Consider the following 24,914-nt stretch of genomic DNA (forward strand, 5'->3'; position numbering starts at 1 on the left):
TCTCAAACATTGACGTCCTGGAAACAGCCAACATCACCAGCATTGAGGCCATCCTCCTGCAAAACCAACTGTGTTGGGTGGATCACGTTGCCCGGATGCACGACAGTCACCTGCCCAAGATTGTGTTGTATGGAGAGCTGACCACGGATAAAAGGGCTCCATGCAAACGTTTCAAGGCCTCCCTGAAGAAGTCCCGCTCTGTGTGCCACATCGACCATCGCCAGTGGGAAGCGCAGGCCATAGATCGTGATGCCTGGAGATGCTACATCAGGAGAGCTACAGACACCTTTGAGACTGAGCGAAGAACCAGCATGAAAGAGAAAAGGAGGAGAAGGATAGATCCATTTGCCCCCAGCAGCAACTACACCTTCAATGTGGGAGAATCTGCTGGTCACAGATAGGCCTGACTAGCCCCCAGCGGGCCTGTAACCGATGAGTACAACCTTCCCAAAATCTTCGCCGGCGAAGAAATGCCAAGAATCATGACCAGTGGATATTCTAAATTGCTTTGCAGACAATGAAGTACTTTTGAAGTGTAGTCAGTGTTATAATGTAGAAAATGCAGCGGTCAATTTGCACACAGCAAGCTCCCACAAACAGCAATGTGATAATGACCAGAGAGCCTGTTTTAGTGATGTTGGTTGAGGGATAAATATTGAACTTCTCTGCTCTTCCTTGAAATAGTGCCATGGGATGTTTTACTGAAAGATGGCACCTCTGAGAATGCAGCACTCCTTTGGTACCTTCCTTGTTTTTTTGTGCTCAGGTCTCTGGGGTGGACTGAGTCACAGCCGACACAATGAAAGTGCAGAGTGTTGGCGGGGTCGGGGATGGGCTGATGGCAGAAGGGTATTGTCTGCGTGAGCTGGAGGCGGGACAGGTAAAATTGAGGGTGTGTTAATGTGTGGAATGTAAGGGTTTTAGTGTGTGCCTCTGTAACTTGGAAGACAGTGCTTGGTACCCCAGTCTCAGTCAATCCGATGGGAGCAGTGCCAGCCAGAGGCTAAACTTGGCCCTGTGTGTATAATAATAAAGAACATCAGAAAATGCTGGAAACACTCAGTAGGAGTGGCAACAATTCGGGAGTGACTTTTCATCAAAACCATTTCTAATCTTCCCAGCTCTGACAAAGGGTCACTGGCCTAGAATGTTAACTCTGTTTCTCTCTGCACAGATGCTGCCTGACCTGCTGAGTATTTCCAGCATTTTCTGCTTTTGTTTCAGATTTCCAGCAGCTGAAGTATTTTGCTTTTATATTAGTGCCTTTGTGTGTATATGTGGGTTTGGATGCTGTGCTCCCACACTGTTTCTTTGGCCTCCTTGTCTCGAGAGACAATGGGTAAGCGCCTAGAGGTGGTCAGTGGTTGTGAAGCATACCCCACCCTGTATGTCCCCAGTAATGTAACAGTTGATAAAAGGTCACAGACCTGAAACGTTAACCTGTATGTCTCCGGATTGGGTTTAGCAAATTTGGGCACCCAAAACATTAACCAGTCTTTTCATTTTACTGTATTCCAACATGTTCACTTTTTTGCCAGTGCTTTTGCCTGAATAAAGTACTGAGGATTAGATAAATCTTTTGGTGGTATTATTGCATTCTGAAGCTGGTTAGTCTGTAATATTTTTAATTCATAATTTCGATTTTCCCGCCTTCGCAGCAACTGTGGAGTCAATCCCTGATTGGTGAGTTATTGGGTGACACTGTTGCCCTTTTTTTCAATCGCGCCTCTCCTCTACGCTCATTGGCAAGTGCGAGCGGAGCTTAGTAGCGATTGGCGGGACGGCTCACCATCCTCAGCCCATGGTGCGGCGAGCCCAGCGCGGTGACTTGATTGGCTCTAGCGGCTACCAATCAGGATTGGCAGGAAACGATTGGCCGACAATCGATTGGTGGAGCGGTGGCGAAGCGAAAAAAAATCCGAGGTCGCAGTGGACGGGCGGAGCGTCAATCAAATCGGCGGCGTCCAATGGTTGGGAAAGCGAGGTGGGCCGAGCGCGGCTTTGATTGGCTGGCGCCGGGGCGAGATCCCACCCAGAGCTGCGCCCGGGTTGTTGTGCGGAGTGAAGGAGAGAGTGAAGCTGGAGCGAAGCGGCGGCCGTGGGGGGGGTTAATGGTGACGGTGAGTTCGAGGGAGCGAAGCTCGTTAACAAGTGCTTTCTCTCAGTCAGTCTATGGTTTAGTTGACAGGCGAGGCCTTGGGCCACCGAGTGGTACTTCATGCCCGGGCCGTCCCTTAGAGCCGGGCTGTAATGGGTTACCTGAGGCCTGCTGTGTGAGTGAGAGGGTGGGAGGGACTCCTGCGGCCCGCAGTTATCAGGAAGTGCACGGGGGGGTAGGTGAGTGTTTGTAGGCCCCCCCACCCTGGTGGAGGTCAGCAAGCTCCTCCTGCCCCTCTCACCCAGCCACTGCAGCTTGGTCCAGGACATCTTTCTGTGTCAGGCAGCGGCCGCCCATCTCTGTGCAAAATAATAAGGACATTAAAATTTCCTTTCCTGCATCTCCTAACTTTTTTATTGTGTCATCTCGAGCTCATTTTCATTAATGTGCAATTTCTTTATGAAGGAATGATCAGCTTTTATCCCAATTGTGAAGTTGCAAAGTCAGTTTCCCCCTTTTTACCCTGATAAATATTTCCGTATTATTAAGTGCATTAAAGGTAGATCGTATCATTCTGGGGGAAAAAACCCCCCAGCGTTCTTGCATTATGTAATCTGAGGCATTAAAAAGACTTGCATGTCTTTAGTGCCTTTCATGACCTCTGGATGTCCCAAAATACTTTACTGGCAAAATTAGGTACTTTTTTTGTTTGTGGTCTCATCTCCGTTGTAATATAGACTAAAAAGAGGTCATGATAAATTTATACTTTGTGGTTTTGGTTGGGGCACTATAGAAAGACCATTGAGGCTGTCGTGAGCTTGAACGTTGGTTCAGCAGGTTGATGCAAACCGTAGGGCACTATAGTTGTAAATAAATTTGAGGTACTAACGTTTCCACTGGAGCAGAGAAGTCTAAGAGGTTGTTAGAATTATGAAGCGTTTCAAAGGGCAAGACTATTTTCTGTTAGGGAGTTAATGATGAACAGGTTATTAGTTTAAATTTCTCATTGAGAGAGAGGTTCTGCGTTTTCTTTGGCTAAAGTTGTTATAGTTTTGAGGCAGAGACCATTACAAGTTTGAAAGAAAATTGGGTGAATATTCAAAGCAGAAAAATGGAGGGCAAGAGGGAGAGAGAGCATGGTGGTAGGATTTGATTTTGGTTGCTCATAAATAGCCAGTCCAAATGTGTTTTATGCAATGGCTGCCTCCTGTGCTGTACAAGTCTATGTTTCTCAAGCATTTGTAGGCAGGGAGGGTATGCAGTTTCTAAACTACATTGATGTAACTTGACAGACCCACCTAGTAACCCTGATACTTTCAGCAGGGAATATGTGAACTGAAGTTGATAGTTAATTGAGAGGTTAGTTTTTAATGACCCTTTTTCTCAGGGCTCCTCCATTCAAGATTCACCAAATGTGCAGTTTGTTGAATCTGGAACTGTCAACTTGGAGCAAACGTTCGCAGTGGAATTTCATACCGAAGAGTTATACATTTAAGCAGATCGGAGACCATTCTGCCGGACATAATTGTGCCAACTCCATATCAGAGTCTCTTCCCTGTGGCCTTAAACAAGAAAAAAGATATTAATGTGATTCCCTCTTAAATGTTGTGATTGGAAATTCAATTACTGTTTCTGGTAATGCATTTTTTCATAATATTTGCATACATTTTCTTTTTGAATTGTTTGCTCTTTAAGTGTGTGATTACTCTTAAGGTGCATTAAAGTTGGCCATATTTGTAACCCAGTTGAGTAGAACTTGATCATAGAATCATTAGATATAATACAGGAGGTGATTTGACCCATCATTCCTGTGCAAACTCTTTTGAAAGAGCAATTTAGTCCCACTCCCATAGTCCTGTAACATTTTTCCCTTCAAGTATTTATCTATCAACTATTTTGAAAGTTACTAATGAATCTGTTTCCACTGCCCTTTCAGGCAGTGCGTTTCAGATCAAAACAACTCTGTATAAAAGATCTCCCCTCTGGTTCTTTTGTTATCTTAAATATTTTCTGATTACATAACATTAGAAATAGGAACAGGACTCGGCCATTTTGCCCTTTGAGCTTGCTCTGCCATTCAATACTATCATGGCTGATCTACTTCAACTCCACCTTCCTGAATTATCTCCAAATCTCTCATTCCTTTAGTATCCAAAAACTTCCTATCAGTGAAAACAGCTTTTCTTTATTTACTCTGTTAAAATCTTCAGAATTTTGAACATCCCTTAAGTCTCCCCATGCTCCTCTTTTGATCTGGCTATATGTGACTTCCACACAAACGGCCTGTATACTGCTAATGCTGAAATTTTCCTTGAATAATCAAAGAAATGCTTTGAATCTCAACTGAATTTCATCTTATGAATTCCCAATTCAAGTAAGAGACATGTGCCTGCCGTATCAGTACTAAATGTTGAAATGCATAGCTCATTAGCTGCACAATAATTTATGAACCTTGAACCTTATTTAGATTGCAAAATTTTAGAGATCTAATGGGAACAAGGCTCTATGAATTTGTTTGAATGCCTTCTGAATTGTGCAGTCGTGTTGCAGAATGATTTTTCGTGTGCATTCTCATCAGCAGCAGAAGCGTTGACTGTTCACGTCTGAAACATATTTTCCAATAATGATGTGGGGCTGGTAGATTTGAGTTGTACTATTGGCTCTGCCTTGTCTTGTAAAACCATATGAGCCTAAAGCATTGAAGTGGAGAGTTCTACTCACCAACGTCTGAATGCTCTTAGCATTTTCAAGCTTGCAAAGAGCTGATGGTGAAATGGCATTTCAGAGAAATTTAAAAATTGTGCTTAGCAAAGAAAAAAAGTTGCATTTAGAGTCATAGAACAGTACAGCACAGTACAGGCCCTTCGGCCCACGATGTTGTGCCGAACCTTTAACCTACTGTAAGATCTAAGTAACTACCTACCCTTCATTCTACTATCATCCATGTACCTATCCAAGAGTCGCTTAAATGCCCCCAATGTATCTGCTTCTACTACCACGGCTGGCAGCGCATTCCACGCACCCACCACTCTCTGTGTAAAGAACCTACCTCTGACATCTCCCCGAAACCTTCCTCCAATCACCTTAAAATTATGCCCCCTGGTGATAGCCCTTTCCACCCTGGGAAAAAGTCTCTGACTATCCACTCTATCTATGCCTCTCATCATCTTGTACCCCTCTTATCAAGTCACCTCTCATCCTTCTTGGCTCCAATGAGAAAAGCCCTAGCTCCCTCAATCGTTCTTCGTAGGACATGCCCTCCAGTCCAGGCAGCATCCTAGTAAATCTCCTCTGCACCCTCTCTAAAACTTGCACATCCTTCCTATAATGAGGCGACCAGAACTGAACACAATATTCCAAGTGTGGTTGAACCAGGGCCTTATAGAGCTGCAGCATAACCTCGCGGCTCTTAAACTCAATCCCCCTGTTAATGAAAGCCAACACACCATACACCTTCTTAACAACCCTATCAACTTGGGTGGCAACTTTGAGCGATCTATGGACATTAGAGTTATACAGCACAGAAACTGGCCCTTCGGCTGTCGTGTCCGTGCCGGCCATCAAGCACCTATCTATTGGGCGGCGCAGTGGTTAGCACCGCAGCCTCACAGCTCCAGTGACCCGGGTTCAATTCTGGGTACTGCCTGTGCGGCGTTTGCAAGTTCTCCCTGTGTCTGCGTGGGTTTTCGCCGGGTGCTCCGGTTTCCTCCCACCACCAAAGACTTGCAGGTTGATAGGTAAATTGGCCATTATAGATTGCCCCTAGTATAGGTAGGTGTTAGGGGAGAATAGGGACAGGTGGGGATATGGGAGGAATATGGGATTAGTGTAGGAATAGTATAAATGGGTGGTTGATGGTCAGCACAGACTTGGTGGGCTGAAGGGTCTGTTTCAGTGCTGTATCTCTAAATAAATAAATATTCTAATCCTATTTTCCAGCACTTGACCTGTAGCCTTGTGTGCTGTGGCGTTTCAAGCGCTCATACTATTTAAATGTTGAGGGTACCTGCCTCGACCACCCCTTCAGGCAGTGTGTTCCAGATTCCAACCACCCTCTAGGTGAAAAATATTTTCCTCAAATCCCCTCTAAACCTCCTACCCTTTCCTTAAATCTATGCCCCTGGTTATTGACACCTCCACTAAGGGAAAAAGTTTCTTCCTTTCTAACCTATCAATGCCCCTCATAATTTTGTATACCTCAGTCAGGTCTCCCCTCAGCCTTCTCTGCTCTGAGGAAAACAACCCTAGCCTATCCAGTCTCTCTTCCTAGCTGAAATGCTCCAGCCCAGGCAACATCCTCTGCACCTTCTCCAGTGCAATCACATCCTTCATATAGTGTTGCGATCAGAACTGTACACAGGACTCCAGCTGTGGCCTAACTAGCGTTTTGTACAGCTCCATCAGAACCTCCCTGCTCTTATATTCTATACTAGTATGTGACTTATCCTCTGCCAATATTCATCTGTTTATTTCTGTCTGTTCTGTAAATGTTTGCTTTATGGTGCAGAATAATGTTTGAACAAAGCTGCTCTGAAATTATTTTGTCCAGAATTCTTAATGTGAACATTGAGAAGGCTAAAAGTATGAATCTATGTAGAAGTTGCACAGTAACTGGAATTTGATTGTATATTTCAAGAGTGATTGAGCTCTGAACCATTTTGAATCTGGTGTAAAGTTTACCTAAATGTACCTTTTTTTATATACTCTAGGTGTACTTTAAGGCAAAGGGGCTATTTGCTCTCAAGAAGTGGAATCATAAGTTTCAGAATAGGCAAAATTAGCCTCTGTCGTATGATCATAGGTGTGTAATGGTGATCAGGTGCTTTTACTATGTTGTAACTGAATTTGGGTGGCTGAGATATAATGTCAATTTTCTCTTGCATTCTAGTTAAAATGGAGAAATCTTTGGTCTGTCACTTTTACAGGTATAGGCTGAGGTGATGATAGGTTATAATAGTGCTTTTGTTGCTTTTGATTCTAAACTAAGTTGTCTCCAGTAACAGAGGATGTTTACAGTCTGCAACATTTTTTCTCACCTTTAATTCTGGATTATTGGTAATTTGCATGCACTGGAAACCATTAAAAATGCTTGTTTTCTTTTGAGTAAGTATGGAAGTGAGTACTCAAATCTTAACCAGAAAAACAGAAAATTCTGGGAACACTCAGCAGGTCAGGCAGCATCTATGGAGTGAGAAACAGAGTTCGTGTTTCAGGTCGATGATCTTTCAAGATGGAGGGAGTTTTCCAGCATTTTGTGTTTTCAACTTAGATTTACGCCTCCTTTCAGAAAACCTAAAACCCTGCAGTTTGTGCTGTGTACTCTTCGGAGCAACATTTATTTGTAAGTTGCTGCAACGTGAGCTGTGCAGTTGGTTTGGTCTTGATTAAAATTTTTCAGGCAGCAGCATGTTCATTCGTGATTTCGTAAGTATGTCTGATCAGCCATTCTTGCCTGAAGGTTACACTTGACTACACAGTTTGTGCATGACCATACATTTGTGCAGCAATGCAACATGTTGTATTGAAACTGCTTAAAATATAGCATTTAACTTCCAAAGAATATTTGTATTTCTGTGAGATCATAAGTGAGTAAATTGACTTGTGCAGAATGTGCCATGTATGGCACCAAGATCTATTGTGTTCCAAATTTTCTTCAACTCTATGCAGATATCTTGCTGGTAATTGAAGTATTGTAATGAGCATCTAAGATGCATGGGTGAACATTGTTATCATTTCTGGCATCTCCATATAGTTTGCTTTTTTTAAATTACTCACCTTGGGTGTCACAATAGCTGACAGAGCAACCTCGAGAGCTCAGCCATGCGTACATTGATGCTGTTTTGCTTTGCTGATGTTGATAATGACGTTGTGTAATCTGGGAACTGATATGAAAATCTGTCCAAATTGAGCATTGTACCGAAGTGTGAATTTTAATGTATTTACAGAATCATAGAAAGTTTAAGGCACAGAAAGAGGCCACTTGGCCCATCGTGTCTGTGCCGGCCGAAAAATGATCCACCTATTCTAATCCCACCTTCCAGCATTTGGTCCGTAGCCCTGCAGATTACTGCACTTGAGGTGTGTATCCAGACTCCTTTTGAATGAGTTGAGGGTTTCTGCCTCAACTACCCTTTCAGGCAGTGAGTTCCAAACCCCCACCACCCTCTGGGTAAAAAAGATTTTGCTTATCTCCCCTCTAATTTTTCTACCAATCACTTTAAATCTATGCCCCCTTGTCACTGACCCCTCTGCTAAGGTGAATAGGCCCTTCACCTCCACTCTATCCAGGCCCCTCAAAATTTTGTACATTTCATTCCAGTCTCCCCTCTGCCTTCTCAGTTCCAAGGAGAACAACCCCTGCCTATCCAATCTTTCCTCACAGCTGCATTTTTCCAGTTCTGGCAACATCCTCGTAAATCTCTTCTGTATCCTCTCTCGTGCAGTTGGCATCCTTTCTGTAATGAGGTGACCAGAACTGTGCACACAGTATTCAAGTTGTACAGTTCCAGCGCAACCTCCCTGCTCTTATATTCTTTACCTCGGCTAAAAAAGAAAGGATTCCTTATGCCTTCTTAACCACCTTATCGACCTGTCCTGCTACCTTCAGGGATCTGTGGACATTCACTCTATGGTCCCTCACTTCCTCTGCACTGATCAGTATTTTCCCAGTAATTGTGTATTCCTTTGCCTTGTTTGACCTCCCCAAATGCATCACCTCGTACTTCTCCAGGTTGAATTCCATTTGCCACTTTTCTGCCCGTCTGACCAGACCATTAATATCTTCCTACAGCTGTCCTCGCTGTTTACCACATGGCCAATTTGTGTCGTCTGCAACTTCTTGATCATGCCTCCTACAGTTACGTCCAAGTCGTTGTTAAATACCACAAAAAGCAGGACCCAGTACTGAGCCCTGCGGAATGCCAATGGAAACAGCCCTCCAGTCGCAAAAACACCCGTCAACAATTATCCTTTGTTTCCTGTCACTGAGCCAATTTTGTATCCACCTTGTTGCATTTTCCTGGATCCCATGGGATTTTAATTTTTTAACCAATCTGCCATGTGGAACCTTGTCAAAAGCCTTGCTAAAATCCATTTAGACCACATAAACTACACTACCCTCATCTGTCTTCCTTATTACTTCAAAAAATTCGATTAAGTTAGTCAATCAAGATCTTCCCTTAACAAATCCATGCTGACTGTCCTTGATTAACATGTGCCTTACTGAAGTTAGACTGACTGGCCTGTGATTATTTGGTCTATCCCTCGCTTCCTTTTTGAAGAGAGGTAGAGCGTTAGCAGTTCTCCAATCCGTTGGCACCATACCTGTATCCAGTGAGGACTGGAAAATGATGTTCAGACCTTCTGCTATTTCCCCTCTCGCTTCTTTTAAAAACCTAGGGTACATTTCATCTGGCCATGGTGATTTATCAACTTTCACGGATGCTAATCCCATTAATACGTCCTCTCTCATGTTGATCACATCCAATGCTTCGCACTCTTCTTCTTTAACTACAGTATCTGCATCGTCCCCCTCTTTTGTGAAGACAGATGCAAAGTATTCATAAAGAACAATACCAAAATCATCCACCCCAACACATAGGTTACCTTTTTGGTCTTTTATGGGCCCTACTCTCTCCTTATCCTCTTACTCTTAATGTATTGATAAAACATCTTTGGGTTCATCTTGATTTTGCTTGCCAATATTCTTTCATGCCCTCTCTTTGCTTTCCTAATTTCCTTTTTGATTTCACCCCTCCACTCCTCTCTGCTTTCTGTAGTATTGAGTTCTGGGTGTCGGACATAAGCTTTCCTTTTCTTCCTTATCTTACCCTGTAAGATCCTTGACATCCATGGGGCTCTAGATTTGGCCATCTCACCCTTTTTCTCCATGGAAACATGTTTACTTTGAGCCCCTTGAATCTCCCCTTTGAATGCTTCTCACTGCTCTGACACTGATTTACCTTCAGGTAGCTTTTTCCAGACCACTTTCGCTAAATCACCCCTCAGTTTCGTAAAATTGACCTTGCCCCAATTGAGAACTCTTAACTCCTATTCTATCCTTGTCCTTTTTCCATAATTATGTTAAAACTGACTGAATTAATATCACTACCACCATAATGCTCTCCCATTGCCACTCCTTCCACCTGCCCATCTTCATTTCCTAAAACTAAGTCTAAAACTGCACCCTCTCTTGTTGGACTTGGTACATACTGGGCAAAAAAGATTTCCTAACTGCACCTCAAGAATTCTGTTCCCTCAATTCCTTTCAAACTAAAACTATCCCAGTTAATATTGGGGTAATTAAAATCCAGTACTATTACTGCCCTATTGTCCTTGCACTTCTCAGACATTTGCTTACATATCTGCTCTTCTATATCCCTCTGACTGGGGGTCTATAGTACACTCCCAGCAGTGCGATTGTCCCTTTTTTTTGTTCCTTAGCTCAATCCACATGCCTCATTTGATGAACCTCCCAACATATCATCCCTCCTCACCACTGTAATAGTTTCCTTGACCAAAATTGCCACTCCCCCTCCTTTCTTATCCCCCTCCCTGACGTATCTGAAAACCCTGTGATTGGTTGCTTTCCCCTCATTTTTCAGCAGCTCTCATTTTGGAGTTCAAAAGTTAAATCAAATTGACATGCTTGCCTATCATTTGCCCTTTTCATCTAATATATGTCTGTTACAACGCTAAAGCTTGCATTCAAGGAATCATATTAGCTTAATTCTTGATGGGAACAAAATGGAAATGAAGAGCAAGGGAGTTAGTTATTCCCGGTGTCCTGGCCAATATTTATCCCTCAAATCAACATCACAGAAACAGATTATCTAGTCATTATCCAATTGCTGTCCGTGGGAGTTTGCTATATACATACCAGCTCCCGCGTTTCCTGCATTACAGCAGTGACTACACTTCAAAAAGTATTTCATAGGCTGTATTGCACTTTGAGATGTTCAGTGGTTGTGAAAAGTGCTTTCTAAATGCAAATCTTTCTCTTTTTCTTCCCCTCTCTCTTTCTACTTTGGTTTGTCCCAATTAACTTTCCACATTGGATTCTCTTTTGAATTTCTCTATTGTCCCCAACAGCTTAATGCTGTAAGGTTTTGCCTTCCTCAGTTTAATAATTCTTTTTGGTGGTATACAAATGCCAACTTGAGTGCTTTTAAAGATAGTGTAAAGAAAATTTTGTAGTGTTTGCTGGAGAGGCTCTCTAAGATATGTGCAACCATTATGCAGTAAATGTTGCTGATTCAGTTATTTAGTACTTTTAAATATTGTCTTTCTGCAATATTTAGTGCTGGTTTGGAAAAGAAATATAGTGATTTTTTGTTTTGTTTTCGTGGACTGTTTGATATAGCTTAGGTTTTGCAGATTTGACAGTAATCCAGGCAGCATGTACCTACGCTGCAAGACGATCGAGCATTCATCTCCGGTTTTGATTTGATAGGCTTTTGGTCATCTTATCTACTTTGAGTGTAGTAGCGTAGTGCTTAAATTACTCATTTGATAATCCAGAGAATGAGTTCAGATCCCACTGTGGCAGTTTCAGAATTTGAGTTCAGTTTACTTGGACTTTTATTTCCAGTTTTTTTTTTTAATCGGCACGTAACAAAGGGTGATCAAACTATCTGATTATTGTAAGAACCTAATTGGTTGACTTGCATCCTGGCTCGTTTGTCCTATATGCAACTCCAATCCCACACCAAAGTGGGTGACTCTTAACTGCCCTCTGATGTGGTCTAGCAGGCCACCTACTTGTATCAAATTGGGGCATCCAGGGATGTGCAATAAATTCCAGGTTTGCCAGCGACACCTACGTCCCGGGAATGAATAATAAAAACCGTACCTCTTTCAGAAATGGCTTAATGTCATTTGCAAATTGTGCACTGGTTACCACAAGTTTCATCAACTCCCTTAATATTTGTCATTAATCTCACGCACTTGTAGAGGTTTTTTCTTGGGTACCTGCACCCTTGATAAATTAGCAGTTCATGCTTTATGAAACACTTCAGTGCTGTAATTGTGCAGTTTTCTGTTGTGCTGTATCTGATGTTTCCTTTCACCTTTTATATGTAAATGTCTTGCTAAGATTTGTATTGCTTGCATTGTTCACTGTCTTGTCTATATTTGCATTTTTCAAAGCAAGAATGAACCTTTGACTAGTACTTCAACATTTGTGAACTTGTTTTGATGGGGCGGGTGTCATTGTTCATTGAAGTATGGATATTGCATCATTTTGCTAAAAGGTATAGCTAGCAGTAAACAACTTGAATGTGTTTAATTTGTTCTGCTTGCATTAGGTTCCTTCTGTTCAGATTCATAATTTTTCTCCCTCCTCCCCCCCCCCCCCCAAAAAAAAAGACTGGTTTGTTAAAGTCCACTCCACCCCCTTTTTCAATTTTCTATGTCAAATACAAACAGTTTTTTGGGATTTTCTGAATTTGCAGTGAATATTGAAGTGCAGAATCTTCTGTTAGGCCAACCTTCTCATTCATAGAACATCCAAACCGCCCAACAAGTTATTAATCAGGCAAAATGTATTCTTTCTGTCCTGTTGCGATCTCTTTGGTTGTGACACAGATTGAAATGTGCAGTAATCTGAAAGGCAGAAAATGGAGTAAATCTAATCTGTCTGATAAATTTAGGATTTGAGCACATAATCCAGGTTGACATTTCAGTGCAGTGCTGAGAGAATGTTGCATTGTCAAAGGTGCTGTCTTTTTGGATGAGTTGCGAAACTGAGGCCCAATTTGCCTTCAGGTGTCTGTGAAAGATCCCGTGGCGCCATTCGAGCAGAAACAAGAGAGTTCTCCTGGTGTCTCGTCTAATACGACTGAAGAGTGGACTTGCTTACCAGAGTCATTAATTGTATGTGACATGCTTGGGATGTCCTGAGGATGAGTAAGATGTTATCTAAAAAGATCTTTTATCTTTTTAATCCATCACAAGATGTTATTCTGTGAATGAGAATTGCTTCTTGGTTTAGTTTTGTACATGTTGCACTGAATAATATTAGAGATTAAACATTTTGCAAAGTGAGTTTTAAAATATTTAAGCCCATTTTTTGACAATGCACAGAACTGTTGTGTGCAAAAATTTCATCAACTTACATAGAGAGACTGGGAACTGGATCCTTCCAGCATAAATCATACATTGCTTACCAGCTTCCCTGTCTTGAGGGTCAAAGGTCATGAATATTGATTGATTTCCAGGTACAGGAAGGGATTTTACCTGCATTCCTTGATCTAGGTAATTCTCATCTGGGGTCCAGTTAATGCTACATGCCTGATAGGCTATTCATTGCATGTCTGTTCTCAATATAAGGCTTAACATGGGTAAGGGTGGCTCATGTGGGGTGGAGGGAAAGAAAAATCTCCATTGGGGTGTGGGGTGGGGAGAGAAGGGCTAGCTTTGAATCACAATCGCTACTTGTGGCCATGTGATATTTTCCAGAAATTACATTGGCTGTTTGGATGTTCTTCAATTGTAATTTTAAGCTTGAGGATGCCAATCTGTTGTCAATCGAGCAGTCTAGAACCGTGGGGCACACTACACAACTGACTAGTTGACATTTCAAATAGACATGACACAAACAGCTTGAAGTGTTCCATCAAGGCAGAATTTCAATACAGTACAATAAAAGTTACACAGTTGTGTGTGAGATATTGCTAGCATGTTTAGATAGCTGCAATGATTAAGATGTGTTGCCTATATCAGACTAATAGGAGCAACATCTACTAAATCTGCTAGTATCACAAAGTACTCTTATTGTAAAGCACTGTAATTCACTGATGTATTTGTGATACAAAACTCTTTTTTTGTAGCCTTGTACGTTACTATTTGGGGTCCTGCATTTTTAAGCTGTACCCCTATATGCAGACATTTAAGCATGATAAACAGTTCTTTCCCACTTTTTCTACAGGGTTGTAACTTGAAGCAAAGATAAACGCATACAGTGTCTCAGTGAAGGGCACCATGATTTCCTTAATTATGCTTGTTGAAGGTTTGATTGTAATGCATCATAGGCTCTTAGTTAAATAAAAGCAAAATACTGCGGATGCTGGAAATCTGAAATAAAAACAAGAAATGCTGGAACCACTCAGCAGGTCTGGCAGCATCTGTGGAAAGAGAAGCAGAGTTAACGTTTCGGGTCAGTGACCCTTCTTCGGAACTCAGCTCTTAGTTCTTCTCTAAAGCAATGTTTCATTTACCATCAGCCAGAAAATAGGGAGGGATTCTTTGTAGAGTTAATGCGTTAGCAGCAAGCATACTGGTGATCAGTGTCTGTTATGCTAATCACTAACAATAAAATGAAATTGCACATAGCGCTGTGATTGTGTCATAGATACGAATATTTGATCATAGGTGTGTAATACTGCTTTACGGTGTGGATAACATTTGTAAACTGAAATTCACTCCTACTTTCTCATGAACCTTTTCAGTGTATAATGGTTATGAAATGTGCCTCAGATTATTTTAGTCTTGTCTGCTGCGAAGAATCTCAATGTTTGATTGCAGTAATGACATTTCAATAGCCCGTTAGTGTTCAGTATAATTCCTTCGCTATTAAACCATCAACATGGTTTAAATTTTATTACGATTATAGTGTAATGTTAAAGGTGGTTTAGAGTGATTCATGAGGCTGCAATTTATTCTAGGTTCCTGATGCTATATCAACCTCCCAACAAATTATAACCTTTCTACTCCAGTCATCTGTATTTTATAATGCACTAATTATAATTCCTTTAGGACTGGGAAAACAAGAATATTTTACTCCAGCTGTAACTTGTGTATTTTCCTTCAATCTAAAGTTAAGGTAAACTGTTAAGCCAGACAGACCAGAGACGTTCTGCTTTGCCTTCTGGGCTATGTGGGGGTGGGGTGGGGTGGGGGGGCGGGGGGGGGGGGGTGCAACAGCCAGGTTTGCACTTCAACTGGCTGTCAAGTGAACCCTGCTTGAACATACTAGTGTGAGAAGTTTTGCCAAGAGCAGGATTTGATCACTAGCACACTGGCACGTGGGACATTTGGGCAGAAAGCATGGTCTGTTCAGGTGCAGGCTGTTCTGCTGGAATTGCGTGGTGTAAAGCGGAAAGGAAGATGGGGAAAATTATTGGTGCTTAAACTGATGAGCTTCCCACTCATGAACAATGTGAAATTTGTGTGTGCAGTTTCACTTTTCGTAACACAGTTGAAAAGCCTCTCCCACCTGCTTGTTTAAATATGGCAGTGTTTGTTTTGCACTGCCAGTTCTTGGCTTAATGATGGTGGAGGGGAGGTGGGCAGTGATCAGATCTTTGCCATGGACCTTTTGACAGGGATTGGAAAGATAACGTGCACTGAAGTGTTATGACCCAGATAACACTACTTGGGAAATACATATTAAATCTACCATTTGAAATGAAAGGAGCTTGCCTATGCAGTCTAATTCTGGCCCAACAATAACAACTTGCATGTCATATAAATATAATAGAACATCCCAAGGTGCTTTACAGGAGCATTATAAAACAAAATATGACATTGAGCCATGTGAGATATTAAGTCATTACCAAGAGCTTGTTTAAGGGGTTAGATTTTAAGTGGCTTAAAAGGAGGAAAACGAGGTAGAGAGGCAGAGGGGTGTCGGGAGGGTATTCCAGAGCTTGGGGCCTTGGCAGCTGAAGGTGGGGTAGTCAGTGGTGGAATGATTAAAATTTGGGATGTTGAAGAGGTCAGAATTAGAGGAGTGCAGATATTTTTGAAGGTTGTGCACCTGGAAGAAATTAGAGATTGGAAGGGTCGAGGCCACGGAGAGATTTGGGTGCAGAATTGAGAATTTTCATTGCTTGACCAGAAGCCAGTGGAGGTCAGTGAGCATAGGGGTGCGAGGTAAGACACGAGTTTTGGACGACAAGATCACAGAGGGTAGAATGTGGGAGACCAGCCAGGAGCGTGTTGCAATAGTCAAGTCGAGAGGTAACAGAGGCATGAATGAGGGTTTCAGCAGCAGATGAGCTAAAATGGGCAAAGTTGGGCCGTTTTATGGAGGTGGAAATAGGTGATCTTTGTGATGGCATGAATATGAGGTCGAAAGCTCATCTTGGGGTCAGATGTGGCACCAAGGTTGCGAATAGACTGGCTTAATCTTAGAATGCTGTCAGGGAGAGAGATGGAGTTAGGAGCTAGGGAACGGAGTTTGGAGCAGGGACCGAAAACAATGGCTTCAGTCCTGCCAATATTCAATTGGAGTAAATTTCTGCTTATCCAGTACTGACTGTCGAATTAGCATTCTATTGGTTCAACAGTGGAGGAGTCGAGAGAGGTGATGGTGAGGTAGAGCTGGGCATTGTCAACGTATGTAAGGTGAAGTACTGTAACCTGCAAGGCTACGGACCAGGTGCTGGAAGGTGGGATTAAATTGGGCAGTTAATTTTTTCGGCTGGCGCAGACATGATGGGCTGAATGGCCTCCTTCTGTGCCATTACTTTTCTATTATTTTACGTGTGAAAACTGCTGTTGCCAAGGGGCAGCATGTAGATGAGAAGTAGGAGGTGCCCAATGTTCCCATTGGGGAATAATATAAAGCTCCTTGCTCTTTGGACATGTACTATATTTGAATGATGAATCCGAACATTCTTGTTCCTAAAGTGACCTTGTCAGGCTCATATTTAAGTTGCTGCTATAATTCCTACATTAACATTGGCTGTAAAGTGCATTGGAATGTCCTAGAGCTTGTGAAAGGTGCTATGTAAAGTCTTTTGTTTTTAATAACTGAAATCACTGCTTATAGCTCAGTGCAACCTTCATTGAATTGAAAAATGCAACCCATTCACAAAGATCCAAAGGTTGGCAATAGAAAGCGTTCTATTTATCTATTTGAGACCGATAGATTTGGTGTGGTTTTTTTTCTGTCAGTCAGCATATTGCCACTAGGTGAACTTTTTTCCCTTTTGGTAATGAAGATCGTATAACATGCAAAACCTCCAATTCGAGTTTAGAAAATTGTATATAAAATGGAAGCAAAATATCTTTATCTTTGGGCTGTTCAGTCTAAATGTTTTATGAGCCAACTGAATGTTGCTGCTTTCCATAATTTGCTAGCTTACTGCCAGAGATGTTGGTTTTATTGAATTAGAACAGTGACTGTTATCAATTGTGTGTGCAGTGTGTCTATTCTTTAAAGCTGCTTCAACTCGGGTTTGCATATAACCTATCCTAAATAATCTGAGACTGCAATCAAGGATTAGCTAGTAGATGTGTGCATTTGCTTTTTCCCCCTCCTTTCTCATCCCTCTTTTTCTCAAATTATATAGATATTTCAACAGTTGGATATCCATTATTGATACAATGCCTAGTCAAATGCTGCCATTTTTATTTGTTTGAACTATAGTTTGCAATGTATATAGGCTGTTGGTTTATACCAGAAATTTGTTTAAATTTCGTGGTGTAATCCAAGATTTTGTAATCCAGAGCTGTTTGAGCAAGCGTTGTAATTGTGCTATTAACTGCTGTGAGCTCTTTCCTGTCTATAGTTATATGTAGATGTGAAACCCGAGTTTAAGTATCTCGCTACCATTTTTGTCATGACTTCCCAAAATTTGAGTTGTGCAAACTACTTGCAGAAGGCTTCATGCAAAGGACCTAGTACATTCTATGGTATCTTGTTAACGTGAAAGGATGTGCTGCAGTTGCTTCTGTCCTTTCATCTCGATCATTTCATTCGAGCTGTGCTCCTGTATCGATCAATCAAAGGCCCCTTCTGTGGTGCCTAATTTTCCTGAACCACATTTACATCTGCTGTGCACTATGAACTATTAGTGTCCAGATGTCTCACTTTCTGTTTGAGTCCTTTGTTAGCTGTCCTGTGGGAGCTGTGAAATGCAGGCCTGTGCTGTAGCGAAACATAAGGAGGATGTCTGCAGAGGCTCTTGAAACAAGGGAGCTGGTTCTTTTTGTGTGGTTGTTGATTTCAGTTTTTGAGTGGGTAACTGTTCTGTACATGTTGGCCTACTGAGCTCATGATTTCCATGGGTGAAACGGGCAATATTTATTTATTGACTGGGTGGACTGAAGTAACAGTACTTAAGCCAAACCGTTTAACTGGCTAAATCAAAGGCTTCATATACTGAGGTAATTTAAAACTCTGCTGCCTGTGTCCTACCTCGTATCAAGTCCTTCTCACCCATCTCCCTAATGTTCGCTGACTTACATTGCCTCCCAGTTAAACAATGCCTCAATTTTTAGAACGCTCATCCTTGTTTTCAGATCCCTCTATGGCTTGGCCCTTCCATATCTCTGTAATTTCCTCCAGCGTTACAGCCCACTGAGATCACTGTGCTCTGCTAATTCTGACCTCTTGAGCCTTCCTGATTTTAGTCGCCCCCACCAATGATGGCCTTCAGATGCCAAGGCCCTAAACTCTGGAATTCCCTCCCTATATCTCATCATCGCTGTACCTTTCTTGACTCCTAAAAGATGCTCCTTAAAACCTACTTCTTAGGCCAGATGACCATAAACTTGGTCAAATATCTCCTTTTTATGGTTCAGTGTTATATAAATGCAGGTTATTGTTGATGAAACTGGTAATGAGTGGCAGTTGTAAATGTTTCCTCATCCGTATATGTTAATTTGCTTTTTACTGCCATCATATTGGCTGGTTGCAGCAATACCAAGATAAACATTGTAAATAAAAATGGAAAAAAATTAGGAAGCCTAAATATTGCAAAGACAATATGTGCAGATGTTTGCATGAAAGTGTATAACAGTAGTACATGCTGCTATCTCTTGCAATTAGGCTTTAGTGTTGGTGCTTCATTAGCATATGATTCACTGAAGCTGAATTTGTGTAGAAAATCTGTTTGCAACATGATTATCCCTCAAGTGTTTCATCAAGTTTATATATCATGGGAGTGAATAGGAAGTGATTTGGTTGTTTGGAATTCTTTGCAGGGATCAAAATAATATTTGGCTGCCATCATGTATTTGTGTGCTTGAATCCTAGTCAACATTTTCTCATTTTTAACTGTTTAGCAGGTCTGGGCCAAGGCAATCGCCGGCATAAAAACTGGCTATGCTGTTATCTCCATTGAGCAGGATGAGACGTGCTCGCATTACTACTTCCAAAAGGTACAAAGAGAGAGAGCTCTGTTATCTGCAGCCTGAAGGAAGAGGATGGCTCGGTAATGTCTTCGCAGTCCGACATACTAAGGATCAGCAAATCCTTTTATGCTGGGCTGTATGACGCGAAGCCCACAGACAGCGGAGCCTCCCAGTCCTTCCTGTCATCTATCACAGAGGTCTTGGATGACAGCATGAGGGTGAGACTGGGCAAGCTACTAACTCTGGATGAGCTGACAAAGGCAGTCAAGCCCTTCGAGACGAGTAAAACTCCCGAAAGCGATGTCTTACCGGTTGAGTTGTATTCGGCACTGGGGGACTGGGTCGGCCCGGACCTGCTGGAAGTATACGAGAGTATGCTCCTGGCCGGCAGCATGTCAGAATCCATGAGGAAAGGCATCATCACCCTCATCTACAAGTGGAAGGGGGAGAGGGCAGAAATCAGAAATTGGCGACCCATCTCATTGCTTAATGTTGACTACAAGATTCTGTCAAAAGTCATAGCCAGTCGAGTCAAGTCTGCTCTGGAGTTGGTGATTCACCCTGATCAGACCTGCACTGTACCCGGCAGGAAGATCTCTAATAGTCTCGCACTACTCAGGGATATGTGTGGGACAGGAGGGTGGACACCAGCCTCATCAGCCTGGACCAGGAGAAGGCTTTTGACAGGATATCGCACACCTACCTGATGGACGTGCTTTCCAAAATGGGGTTTGGGGAGGGAATCTGCAGTTGGATCAAATTGCTCTACACAAACATCAGTAGCGCAGTTTCAATCAATGGATGGGAATCAGAAAGTTTCCCGATCCAATCTGGAGTCAGACAGGGCTGTCTTCTCTCCCCTGTCTTGTTTGTTTGCTGTATTGAACCCTTTGCTGAATCTATTAAGAAGGATGCGAGCATAAGAGGGGTGACAATCCCAGGCAGTGGAGGCACTCCGGTTAAAATCTCCCTGTACATGGATGACGTCGCCGTCTTCTGCTCGGACCCGCTGTCTGTGTGCAGGCTGATGAGCATCTGCGACCAGTTCGAACTGGCCTCGGGAGCCAAAGTTAACCACGGCAAGAGCAAGGCCATGTTGTTTGGGAAGTGGGGCTGACTGATCCTTTGTCCCCTTCACCGTCAGGTCAGACTACCTGAAGGTGCTGAGGATATGGTTCGGAAGGGCCGGGGTGTGCACCAAAACCTGGAAGGAGCGAGTAGCCAGGGTACAACACAAGCTGAGCATGTGGGAGCAGTGATCTCTCTCCATTATGGGTAAGAACTTGGTCATCAGGTGCAAGGCACTCACGTTGTTGCTGTACGAGGCGCAGGACTGGCCCATACCCCACTCCTGCGCTGTGGCGATCACCCGAGCCATTTTCCGCTTCATCTGGGGATCCAAAATGGACCGGATCTGGAGGGACACAATGTTCAAACCTCTGGATAAGGGCGGGAAAAATGTACCCAACATAGTCCTCATCCTGATGACTACCTTCGTGTGCGGCTGTGCGTCAAGCTATGTGTAGACCTCCAGTATGCAAACTCCAAGTGTCACTACGTGCTGAGGTTCTATCTGTCTCCGGTGTTGCGAAGGATGGGCCTGGTCACATTGCCGCGGAACGCTCCATGCAGTTGGACCGTACCGTACCACCTATCCTTTATGGAACTGTTTCTGTGGAAAAACAGCTTTGACCACCAATCCGTCGGGCAGTGGTCTGCACGGAATGTCCTCCAGGCCTGACGGGAAAAGGAGATGGTGGATCCTGACGGATGGTTCCCTGAGCAGACCGCCAAAGTCATTTGGCGGAATGCCTCATCACCAGAACTTTCAAACAAGCACCAAGATACAGCTTGGCTGGTGGTGAGAAGAACCCTCCCTGTCAGATCCTTCCTGCACGCCCGAAGTCTCACCCCCTCCGCACAATTCCCTCGAGGTGGCTGTGGTGGGGAAGAGACGGTTGCCCACCTCCTTCTGGAATGTGTCTTTGCATAGCAGGTGTGGAAAGAGATGCAGTGGTTTTTGTCGAGGTTCATCCCAAGCATCTCTGTAACACAGGAGTCTGTGCTCTACAGGCTGTTCCCAGGGGCGCACACAGAGATAAAAATCAATGGGAGGCACAGTGGTGCAGTGGTTAGCACCGCAGCCTCACAGCTCCAGGGACCCGGGTTCAATTCTGGGTACTGCCTGTGTGGAGTTTGCAAGTTCTCCCTGTGACCGCGTGGGTTTTCGCCGGGTGCTCTGGTTTCCTCCCACCGCCAAAGACTTGCAGGTGATAGGTAAATTGGCCATTGTAAATTGCCCCTAGTGTAGGTAGGTGATGGGGAATAAAGGATTACTGTAGGGTTAGTATAAATGGGTGGTTCTTGGTCAGCACAGACTCGGTGGGCCGAAGGGCCTGTTTCAGTGCTGTATCTCTAAATAAAAATAAAATAAACTGCTGCTGGAGGACTATCAATTCTGTGAAAGATGCCCTTTGGTCTGCCAGCACAAAAAGTTGTCCATGACCGAATGTTGCAGACGGACACATTCCAAGGTCCAGGACTACGTGCTCAGGGACGCACTGAAGTTTGGGGCAGCCGCGGCAAAGGCTCAACGGGGAAAGACCACTGTGTAAGGTCCGCCCACCAAGGTGAACCGAGGGGCTGGATACATGGAAAACCCCTCAAAGTGTATCGGGAAAATTTTCGTTTGCTGTAAAATGTATGTGGTATGAAAAATGAAATGGAAGGGTTGTGAGGCAACTCACTCCTGTATTGAAGGAAACTGATTTCCTTTGCACTGTTTGTGCACTGTTTGTATTTTTTGACTTAGTGCTGTTTGGAACTGTTTTGTTTTTACAGATTTTTCTCGAAGTATATTTTGGAAAAAAAGGCTATGCTGTTATCTGGGTGGAGAATTGCAAGTTCCTCTAATGTTCTCCATTTCTGTTTGTTCATCCCTGTTGAAAGTGTGTATAAGTATGTATAAATATATGTATGTATATTTGGTGTTGCTTCTTTGTATTGCATCTCCCCCTCCCACCAAAGTTCATCATTTGGATTCGCGCAGAATCAATGGCCATTTGGGAAAGGTACCAAAATACTTCTGGCATTTGTGGAATTTTATCCTTCGTAAGTTGTCTTTGGAAGGTGATAAAAGTAGTGTTAAAAATATCGGCTCTTTTGTTTAAGGACGTTCAGTTATTCTTTGTTTCCTTGCATATCCTATATCATTAAGTAAACTAATGGAGTTAGATATGAAATTATGTACTTCTCTTGTGAATTGCTTTCCTGTTGTGCAAAACTGGATCTTTGCAGCAAAAAAGCGTGCATTTATTTATTTATTTAGAGATACAGCACTGAAACAGGCCTTTCGGCCCACCGAGTCTGTGCCGACCATCAACCACCCATTTCTACTAATCCTACATTAATCCTATATTCCTACCATATCCCCAACTTCCCTCAATTCCCTTACCACCTACCTATACTATAGGCAATTTATAATGGCCAATTTACCTATCAACCTGCAAGTCTTTGGTTGTGGGAGGAAACCGGAGCACCCGGTGAAAACCCACGCGGTCACAGGGAGAACTTGCAAACTCCGCACAGGCAGTACCCAGAATCGAACCCGGGTCGCTGGAGCTGTGAGGCTGTGGTGCTAGCCACTGTGCCGCCCCATTATATAAACTGTACTTACAAGTTCTCTGTAGAATGCAAACTTTAGTTTTCTTTAGCGTATATATGAACTATATAACATTATAGCATGGGGTGTATGGTAACTATGGAATTGAATTGTTTCGTAGATATTTCCTACTTAGGCCTTAAATAAACTCAAACTGCAGATTATTGATAACTACTAGCATTCATGAATGTCAAGGCCAAATTTTCATCCTATTAAAATGCACACAAAAATGAAAGGCTACAAGATATATTTTCAATCTAAATTTCAGCACCAGCTAGTCATAAATGTGTCTGTTCTTTAAAGCTGCACTCTGTTAGCAAATATTACTTCATTGCTTTATTTCTTAATGTTTTCCTCAAGCGTGGGAAGCAATTCGGTTGAAATTAAGAAAAAATTTGTCTGGGGAAATGATTTTGAGTTGAGCATTGTGAAACAAGTTTAAATGTTGCAGCTGAAAATGGCAGTAATCATTTTCCATGACACTATGCTCATAAAAATGCTCTCTTGTGAACTGAGGTCATGTGACATTTGAGTTTTAATGTTCGTCTGGTTTTCAATGGTCAAATTTTAGTTTACCTTGTTTGCACATTTTTGTCATCTTGAGTAAATAGAGTGAAAAATAAGTTGCAGTTTCTTTTTTTTTAAGGTGAAACTCTTGCATTTTGATACAAAACCTAGTGCCTGTCTGAACAAACTGTGACTAAGATTGCAAGAGTATGTTGCTGCCAAGGCAATGTATTTCCTCTTGTAAAAGTATAGCTCTATCTGGGAGTCAATCCCATGGCCCAGATTTTGCTGTAGTAATGATGGTGAAACTGTCAGCATTCACTGTCATTACTTCACTGAAACTGACAGCAGCTTATGGAGTTTGCACATCCGCAGTTAAAACATGGAAATCCAAAAGTTGCAGTTAGTATTCTAAGCTTCTCCATAGGGTGCTTTGTTCAAGTCCCCAAACTGCAATCAAATAGAAATCACAGGACTGACAAAAACTTTCCATTTTATGCTATTAATCTTGCTGGAAAAGCCCTTAAAGTTTCACCTTGTTGAATGAGGTGTATTTGGGCTTTCAATGGCCTACATTCATGATTACTGCTGAACAGCCTCACTGGCCCTGAGTGGCAAATTTCTCCATTACAATAACATTCACCTATTTTAATTTTTCATTTCAGTTTAACTTCTGCATATGTCCCAATGATTTATTTTACTTTGTTCAAAAAAAAGTGAAAGGTTCAGAGCATTTGGCTTCATGGTTAGCTGTCTTTGAGAATACTTCAATATGATTGGATGCTTACCCTACTTGATGACTTCACTGTTGCTGGGTGCGCAGAGATCTGACTTGGTGCCAGATTCAAACTGACATCAGGAAAGGGAAAATCCACGCCATAGATCACTAGATTATTGGGACAGCTTTCATCGAGGCCAGTGGTGAGCACCGTCACTTTGCCACTGACCCTGAAATCTGTATCCATGTGTTGATTACTCTTGTATGGCAATAAAAATGAGGCTTCAGTAACAGCAACGTGTGTGTATTAGAGCCTTTTAACTTAAGAAAATGTCATGAGGTGCTTCACAGAAGCATTATAAAGCAAAGTGATACTGAGCTAAATAAGGAGATATTATCAAGGACAGCAGAGGTCCTCTTGCAGTCCACATGTGAACATCGTTCATGCATGTTCCGAAAGGTTGGATTTTTATCGACTACGAGACGATTATTTGAGTTGAAAAATGTCATGATCTAACCGTGCATGTACAGCTTCCAAAACGAGGTTCATGCAAGCATTTGGGACTTGAATTTCGGTTGCATCCTATTCTTTCCCGTCTCTCTCAAGCTTACAGATGGCCCACTCTTGCCTTGAAATCAGAAGCCAAAAAGAAACATTGAATTTTGAAATTGCTGTTCTACATCAATACATCAAGTCTACAACACAGAAACAGGCAATTCGGCCCAACTGATCTATGCCACGTTTATGCTCTTGCCCTCTTCATCCAAATGGAAAATAATGGAACTCAGAATCACAGAATAATACAGTGCAGAAGAGACACCTGACCTCTCTAACTAATCCCATTTGC

General features: G+C 42.6%; 1 protein-coding gene across 2 annotated transcripts in view; it reads left to right on the top strand.

Annotated features, from left to right (window-relative positions):
- The first annotated feature begins 2,015 nt into the window (after nt 1–2,015).
- csk (C-terminal Src kinase) overlaps nt 2,016–24,914 on the top strand; it is a 157,084-nt gene continuing 134,185 nt past the window's right edge. The window contains exon 1 of one of the 2 annotated variants that reach the window (XM_068015464.1): nt 2,016–2,120. The gene's annotated coding sequence lies outside the window, so the exon portion shown is untranslated. The remainder of the gene's footprint in view (nt 2,121–24,914) is intronic. The other variant, XM_068015465.1, reaches the window with a different exon arrangement.

This window comes from Heterodontus francisci, chromosome 35 (assembly GCF_036365525.1).
Source record: "Heterodontus francisci isolate sHetFra1 chromosome 35, sHetFra1.hap1, whole genome shotgun sequence".
In the NCBI taxonomy this organism is placed as follows: Eukaryota; Metazoa; Chordata; class Chondrichthyes; order Heterodontiformes; family Heterodontidae; genus Heterodontus; species Heterodontus francisci.